General features: G+C 44.4%; 1 non-coding gene across 1 annotated transcript; it reads left to right on the top strand.

Moving 5' to 3' along the window:
• Positions 1 to 7,421: 7,421 nt before the first annotated feature.
• Trnav-uac lies at positions 7,422 to 7,494 on the top strand. Its single transcript has one exon. It is a non-coding gene; the product is annotated as a tRNA-Val (tRNA).
• The last annotated feature ends 754 nt before the right edge of the window (positions 7,495 to 8,248 follow it).

The following is an 8,248-nucleotide window of genomic DNA, read 5'->3' as shown; positions in this document are numbered from 1 at the left end:
CCTTTTTGAAACCAACTTTCTCCAGTTTCTCAGATGTGTGTTTTTGCATGAGATTAATACCACTCCACACTAACTGTGGGTTCTGATGACTTATGCCAATTAATAATGTCCACTTCCCAAGCAATGGAGATTTTTCAGGGCTGGGCATATATCTCAGACCTAAGACAGTTAGTACATGCTCTTCTCCTGCTAGAGGATTGGGGCAAAACACGTAACTGGAAAGGGAACATGAATGAATCTCAGGGCTCCTGGAAAGAGAATTGGGACCAAGACTCAGCGTACTCAGGCTAGTATGGTGCTCTGAGCAATACTGTCACTATAAGCACAGTCTACTGAGATGGTGAACTTGGTACATGGGGAAGACCAAAAGAAGGTCAGAGAAATGGAGTCAGATCCTCAATCTCTGTATCAGATCTTACTTTGGGAATTTCAAAACAGATTTGTTTGAAGTTTGTTTTGCAAAGTCAGTTGGGTATGAGATATTTAGTCTTTTGGAACTACAGAAATTGCTGTACTTACATGTATAAGATCATGCATGTGCACATGTGTAAATGAGGGTCATAGTCAAACATCAGGTATCTTAAACATTTTTCCATCTTATTTTCTAAAACATCTTCTTTAGTGTGTGTGTGCATGTGTATGTGTGTGTATGTGTGGTGAGTGTGGTGTGTGTGTGGTGAGTGTGTGGTGTGTGTTCTGAGTGTGTGTGCATGTGTGTGTGGTGAGTGTGTGTGGTGTGTGTGTGGTGAGTGTGTGTGCGTGTGTGGTGTATGGTGAGTGTGTGTGCGTGTGTGGTATGTGTGTGGTGAGTGTGTATGATGTGTGTGGTATGTGTGTGGTGAGTGTGTATGGTGTGTGTGGTGTGTATGTGGTGAGTGTGGTGTGTGTGTAGTGAGTGTGAGTGTGTGTGGTGAGTGTGTAGACTTCCGTGTGCCATGGCGCATGTGTGGAGCAGAGGACAGTTGTGTGGAATTCTTCTTCTACCTTTATATGGGCTCCAGGGGTCAAACTCAAGTTGTCAGACTGTCTGTAGCTGTTAAGCTCTCGCCAGCCCCTCTACCTTATCTTTTGAGAGTGTCTCTGTCTCTTAGCACTGAGACTCCTGGAGCTACCACTCCAGGGCTGTTTACACAGGTGCTAGGGATTCGAACTCAGCTCCTTATGCTTGTACGGCAGCAAATACTTTACTAGCTGAACCATCTCCTCATCCCCAAAATACAGTTTTTAAACACATGAACTGCTTCTCTAAAGGGAAACTTCTTCCTTAACTCTGATCGAGTGCATCTATTTAATGAAATCTACAGTTGAGCTCAATATAAATTCATGTCCAAATCACCTTTTCCAGGAGAAAGGTAAAAATCAGCAATACAAATCCATAATCAACTTGCAATTGTATATATTCATTCAAATTTCTCTTTGAAAAGACAGAGCCAGTCAATTGCAAGTGTGGTTTTGTTTTTTTTGTAAACATGTTCAGGAGAACTCTATTAAGAATGGATGTGCATCTGGGTTTTCGAATGAACATTGGACCCAGAGGCAGCTACTGGAAACTAATGATGAATAGTAAAATAATATTCACAGACAGTTGTCATGGCAGCTGGCTCATTTTGCACAAAATAGAACCCAATGCATTTTAGCAGGCTTTAACAGAAAACTGCTAGCCTGAAGACAGCCTTTAACTGAGGTTTTTTTTTTTGAAATCTATCCATTGATCTTGCTTTTATTATTATTGTACATAGCCTTCAGACTATGCTCTAATTGTATTTTTAAAATCCCAAATATTAAATCGCTAATAGAAATACACATATGATTTGGGTTGGGAAACACCTGCACCACTCTTGAAATCTTTCCATCAGGCTGTGGAGAAGAGCTTAGCCATAGTTTCAAGTGTGTGCACAGTTGAACTCATGTGGCCACTTGAACGAGGCAGTGAATGCTGAGGAAGTAGAGGGACTGGCACATTTCCAGATGTTTCCCTTTAAATCATGCACGATGGAAGTGGGGAGTTTGCCAGTTTTTCCTGTGTCTACTTACATGGCCCCAGGGAGCGACCCTAGGCATTAGAGGTAGATCAAGACAAGTGAGAAGTGGGGGTGGTAAAGTATTTGGGCCTGATCTTTTTCTAGAATGGCTGTTTATATATAATCTCATCACACTGAATGTGATTGTAGATAATTTTGAAGATTATAGATAGCTAGTCTCGAGAGGAATATGATGCAGAGTACTTGACTATTAAGACAGGCTCTTGCCTATCAATCATGCTGTCTCCTATCCCATCTGCCTTTTTCTCTTGGCATTTTTTTCTTTAAGAGAAAGGACACATGACCCTAATCATTCATTAACAAAATCAATTTATCATCCTAAATTAGGAAACCCATACAAATCATTATCTTCCATTAACATCTTAGAACAAATTAGTCCTTTGAATTAAAAAATGTTCTTTAAACTTCTTGAAATGGGCCATGTCTTAGGTTTAAAAAAAGACCTCCCGCACCATCCAACACTGATGCAAGACATCTTCCCCACATAAGCAGGGACGCAAAACAGTCCATCAGCAGCTGGAGAGCAGATTAAAGACATTGTCAACGTGATGTAGGAAAGAGCTGCCAGTGGGAAACGTGGGGATCGTCAATCAGTAGGGCTTGGATTTTCCCTCGTATAACTGAAACCCCCACTTAACCGCGAAATTGCAAATGAGGGGCTTTTATTTTTCATCGTATAACAAGGAATCTGATAGTAGGAGATGCAGCTACTTTCCTTCTTTGGACCAAACCACATAGTTTGCTTCTTAATACTTGTCCACACATGATCACAACGGCCCATCCACTGGCGGCATGACATGCGCATTCAGGACAGAATGAGAATGGCCGCTTTTAGGAGGATAATGTTTTAGCTCACAGCAGTTCCCAAATGCAGCAAGCTCAGTGTGCAGAGCTAATGCAAAAGAGGCACATGCCAACAGTCTACTTCCTTCTAAAGAAAAGGTTCTGGACGCCCACAGACCTGCCATTGGCCAGAATTATGTCACCTCATCTCTCCCAGCTGTGAGGGACATGGGAAATCAAACTGTTTTAGTGAAACATTGCAAGATCAAAATTAAGCTGTGTAATGTAGAAGTTAAACACATCTTAGGGAGTTTAAACATGGCCTGGTTTTCAAACCCTGCTCATTTATTTACTCGCTGTGTGGCTGAGTTGAGTTGCCCCCTGTAAACCAGACTTAAATGGTTGTTTTTTCTAGGGCTGTTGCGAGGATTAAAGGAGTCAATTCATTCTCTGACCTCTGTCCCTCCCCTTCTTTCTCTCTCTCTCCATAATGTTGATCTCGAGCGGGGTTTTTCAACCATACCACTGCTGTCGAGGCCAGGTAACTGTCTCCAGTGAGGAGATCTTCTGTGTTTTGGAGGATATTAAATAGCACCCTTGCCCTTTATCTACTGGGTGTCAACAGCATTCTTCTCCCATGACAAACAGGAGGATCCCGAGCATTGTCAGAGGCCTTCTAAGACATCCCCTCCCCCAGGGCGCTTTGAATCGTCACCATCAGCAGCTGAGGATGGGTGCTGTAGGCATTTAGTGAATAGAGCCTGGGAGGACACAAAGCACATTAATGCTTATTACATAGTCCAGTGCCCAGCACTAAAGAAAGAAGTGGATGAGACCAAAGGCAGGGGCAGGGGTTCCTTGTAGTTCTCTTCAGATTGCTTTCAGTTCTTTTCTCTTCAGATTTGGGAAGGAGGTGGGGCAGGGGGTTAGGCCATGATCATCATGGTGGGGACCAGACAGGCATGGCACTAGAGCCGTAGCTGAGAGCTTTGCATCCTGACCCACAGGTAGCAGGTAGAGAGAGAGACTAGACCTTGTATGGGCTTTTGAAACCTCAAAGCCCACACACCTCCTAATCCTTCTCAAACAGCTCCACTAACTGGAGCCCAAGCATTCACACAGACAAGCCTTTCTCATTCAAGCCACCAGAGGGCGGTAGAGAATGAATACCAGAAGTAACCGCCATGCTGTGCTACAGGGCTTGCTTGAGCTATGTAGTAACGAGGTCAGTAGAAAACCACTGGGCCTGGCTTTCTGTTTTCCTTGGGCCAGAGGCAGTGGATCAAGTTGAATTGAAGAAATTCTACTTTTGTCAACAGTTTAAGGAAGCAGCCCAGTGGGGTGGCACGCACCTGGAATCTCAACATCTGGGAGGCAGAGGCAGGTGTATCAATATAAGTTCAAGGCCAGCTGGTCTACACAGCAAATTTCAGGCCAGCCAACTCTACATAGAGAGACCCAGTCTCAAAACACTAATAAAGTGAAAACACACACATATATGTATATATGTATATATATGTGTGTGTGTGTGTATATATATATACATATATATGCATATATATATATATACACTCTCATACCTGTACATTCATATATATCTGGAAGTAATGAAGCAGGCAAGACGTGATAAAAATGGTTAGAGAATCTGAGTTGAATGAGAAGACGGATATAAGGGACTGTGGAAAAATAAGACTCAAAAACAACAAGACTATATAACAGCAGGTAGTTTCAAAGTGTTTTGAACATGGTGAACTAGAAGAGGCAAGTTAAGCTCTGCCATGCTGTAGCAGTGATTTGCTTTCCCAACAAAATTCTCAGTTTTCACTAAGGACGGAGTGGGACAGTCTGCAAAGGCAATCTGATAAACTAGGCATCCTAACTGGGGCTAGGGTTTCTTAAATGAAATTGTTTTCCATCAGTAAAGCCAAACACTAGGGAAGCAACACAAACCGTCTGAAAAATCAGGGAACTCCAAACCTCTAAGGTGACTTCTTGCATTCATTATTAATTTATTTACGTAGTGTTCCTATAGCTGTTCAGATACTTGTAAGTACACATGGGCGGGGGAAGGTGTCAGGCCTCCCATATTTAACCTAGAAAACGGAAACTCCAGACAAAGCAATCACCCCTGGAGACCTCACCAAAGTCATCAGCAATTGTTTCTAGCATGTTCATGGTTCCTGTTTTTGGGAATCTTGTTTGAAAATTGCAAAAGATTAAGATACATCTCTCCACTTCCCTACTTTCACATGGAGAAAATATACAAGAGGTCAAAGCACCCTTAGGAGAAACATGTAGCCTTTATGGACTTGATCTCTTAAGCATCAGCAGTGTGAGTACCAACCAAGCCCTACCCCTCATCAGCTGCAAGGTCATGGACAAGGCACTTCAACTCCTCAGCTTCAGTTCCTTCAACGTAAAAAAACGGAGCTAGCAATGCCTGGCTGTCTCGCAGGGCTATTACCCAAGAATCCTTTGTAAGCCACCCTGTACTTGACTAATAATAGTTGCAATGAGTGTACTTTGAGAGGGACAGGGAGTATCCCCTTCTGGCTAGAATGGAGAAAAGGAAGAGAAAACATTTTCTTACAAGTAGCAGGAATCTCTGTTACGTGCATTAGTGGAGCTCCAGGCTCATTTGTCTGCCAAGAGCAAGTGCGGGGACGTGGCTGAAACTTGCATCTGGCAAATGACCCTTGTAGCCAAGGGCAGAGTCGGAAATCTAGGGCACAGCAAAGCGTTCCTAGAGACACAGCCTGAAACACAACTGGTAGGTATAATTTTAGGGCCGATTCTTTTTGGATTCATAGCGAGTGTGGAAATAGGTGGGTTCTAGCCACTGGCGAGCAGGAAGCACAGCTTTTGTGACTTCATCCTATACCTGGTGGTTGGCCACTCAGGAGTCTTTCATAGCACACAACTAGGCATCAAATACTCAGAAGGCCTCACAAAAATGTATCAAAGAAAAGGCAGGCTGGAGCAGAGGGCATAGCTCAGTTGGTAGTGTCCTTGCCTAGTATCCATAAAGCCCTGGGCTCACTCTCCACCTCTTAAAACTGGCCATGGTGGCAAGGGCCTGTAATCATAGACCTCAGGCTGTAGAGGCAGGCAGATCTGAAGTCAATCCTTAGCTACAGAGCCAGTTTGAGGATCATCTGGACGACATGACCTCCGGCCTTTAAAACACAACCAACTCAGATCATTTAACTGTAAGCTTGTCTTTAACTAGGTCCGTGAAGAAACAAAAGATAACAACTGTCTTCATTTTTCTGTCTGGAAAAGGAAGCTAGTATTTAGATACAGCGTGAGAGTAGAGGTGTCTAGTCCAGCCCTTGTACTTCCTAAAGGAGAAGAGGATTAGCACGCTGAACTGACCAGCTTGGGTGCACAGCTGTTGATGAACAACAACGGTACTAAGATTCCACCCACCTCCACGTTTGTGTTCATCTCACCCTCATCCCCACCTTACCCCGTTGCTTCCCTCAGTGTTAGTAGCAAAATAGGGGTTGGTGGGAGGGTCTTATTTATAATCAGTATGATATTTCCATTATCCTGCCAGCAGCAGAGGAATATGCCAGGAGAAACAACAACTGCTATGGCCAGGTCGTGTCCACCATGATGGCTAGAGACACTCCCAAATGGTTTTTAGTAGGTTTTAAAGCTTGAGGGTGCTCAGCAATTCTAGGATGATGACAAAAGCCCTATTCAGAAGCCCTAGAGAAGGCAAAAGGACACAATGCAAAGCAAGCAAGCAACCTGAGAGCCTTGGTGATGGAGAGTCCCAAAATCTTACATTCCTTGAAGCGGGGTCAGCACGCTGGATATAAGGCACTGTGGCCACCATTTAACTCATTCATAACCTCACAAACACTAGACGATCCTTTTCATTTTGCACCAAACCTCTCAAGTTATGTGGCTGGTGCTGTTCTGTGACAACCACCAAGAGTTGGCCTGCATACCACAACCACTACTTCTAGCACTAAACAAATGGGACTGAAGGAAAACCCCTGAGAATCTTATCCCCTTGGTGACTTCAGAAAGGGGAACATGCGGGGAGAGGTAAGAGGGCTGCAGCTTTGGTTCCTTTTCAATCCTGGCAAGTCAGATGCTATCATAAACATGACCCCAAGCACACTCTGCAGCGTCTGATTCTTCTTCTCGGGCAGTCCCGTTCTAATCCTCCTTGCTAAAGAATCTAGATGCTGCCGCGAGCGGCGCCATTTCCCAAGACTTCCTTCGGGCAGCGCTAGTCAGTCCAGCCGCTTTAAGTGGGAAAGGAAGACAGCCGAAGGAAGGTACCAGAGGCAGCAGTGCCTAAACATGGGAAACCCCATCCTTCAGACGGCCTCGCCACTGCTGAGGAAATGTTTGGGGTCAGGAAGTTATGGGGAGCCGGGTTTCAGGTGGCCGCGACTCTGGGGCCACGAGGTGGGCTATCTGCTAGCTTCTCCTCCCGAGCCAAAGGGTCAAAATCCGGCTTTGAACTCCGCGCCTCCGAGAAGGGGCGGAGCCACGGCAGAGGGAAGGGTTTCTGTGGTGCCTCTGCATCTGGCTGCACCCTCTGAAAAGGCTTCTAATCGGGCGCAGAGGTATGAGGGTTCCATAGTGTAGCGGTTATCACGTCTGCTTTACACGCGGAAGGTCCTGGGTTCGAGCCCCAGTGGAACCATAGCTTTTTCTCTAAACGCTATTGTCAGCATAACACCAAAAGCCTGAAACAATATTTTTTTCTTTCTTCTACCTGTATTTCTCCTGACACTTTTCTATCTCAGAAGTGAAACGACAGACACCTCCTTCCTCTCAACCAAGGTCGCAGAAATAACCCAGAGTGGAAGCAGGGCGGGTTAGAGCCTTAGCTGTTGTTTACTCCACCTCCTAGGGGCTCTGGAGTGCAGTAGCCCTTCCTCCCCAGCCAGAACAAGTTGACCTCCAAAACTTCCCACGAAAATACATCAGCGTAGAACGCTTGGACTGCAACTAAGTTTTTAAAAGTTGATGATGATTAAAGATTTAGGACTCAACTTTTTGATAGCTTATTCAACTCTAAAATATGGAGCAAGAACAAAAGCATCCTCCCTTCCCATGTAGCCGGAAGGTTAGTGGAAAGAATTTTCCTCTCTTTAAATAAGAATTCACATCCAGTTTAGAGTAAGTGTCCTGCTTTCAAATTTATTAATTAAATGTGGTCTTTGTCAGTTTCATACATGTATATATAATGCATCCTGACAGTGTCGCTCCCCACCCATGTGTTGATGGGTGTTTCTTCAGTTCGCTTTTGCTCCTTTTATTAGGGTTCTGTTGCAGGGAAAAGAACTTTCTAGGGGTGAAGGGATGTTTTTATCTTTGGCAAAAGTATGAGAGAAAGGTTTCTGGGGTCCTGGGGGTCAAGGGTCAGATGATGGTAGGCGAGAACTAAATGAAGA

This window comes from Microtus oregoni, unplaced genomic scaffold (assembly GCF_018167655.1).
Source record: "Microtus oregoni isolate MIOR12 unplaced genomic scaffold, Mior012 000074F_ref0000038, whole genome shotgun sequence".
NCBI classification, from domain to species: domain Eukaryota; kingdom Metazoa; phylum Chordata; class Mammalia; order Rodentia; family Cricetidae; genus Microtus; species Microtus oregoni.
This window is presented reverse-complemented; position numbering and strand designations above follow the sequence as displayed.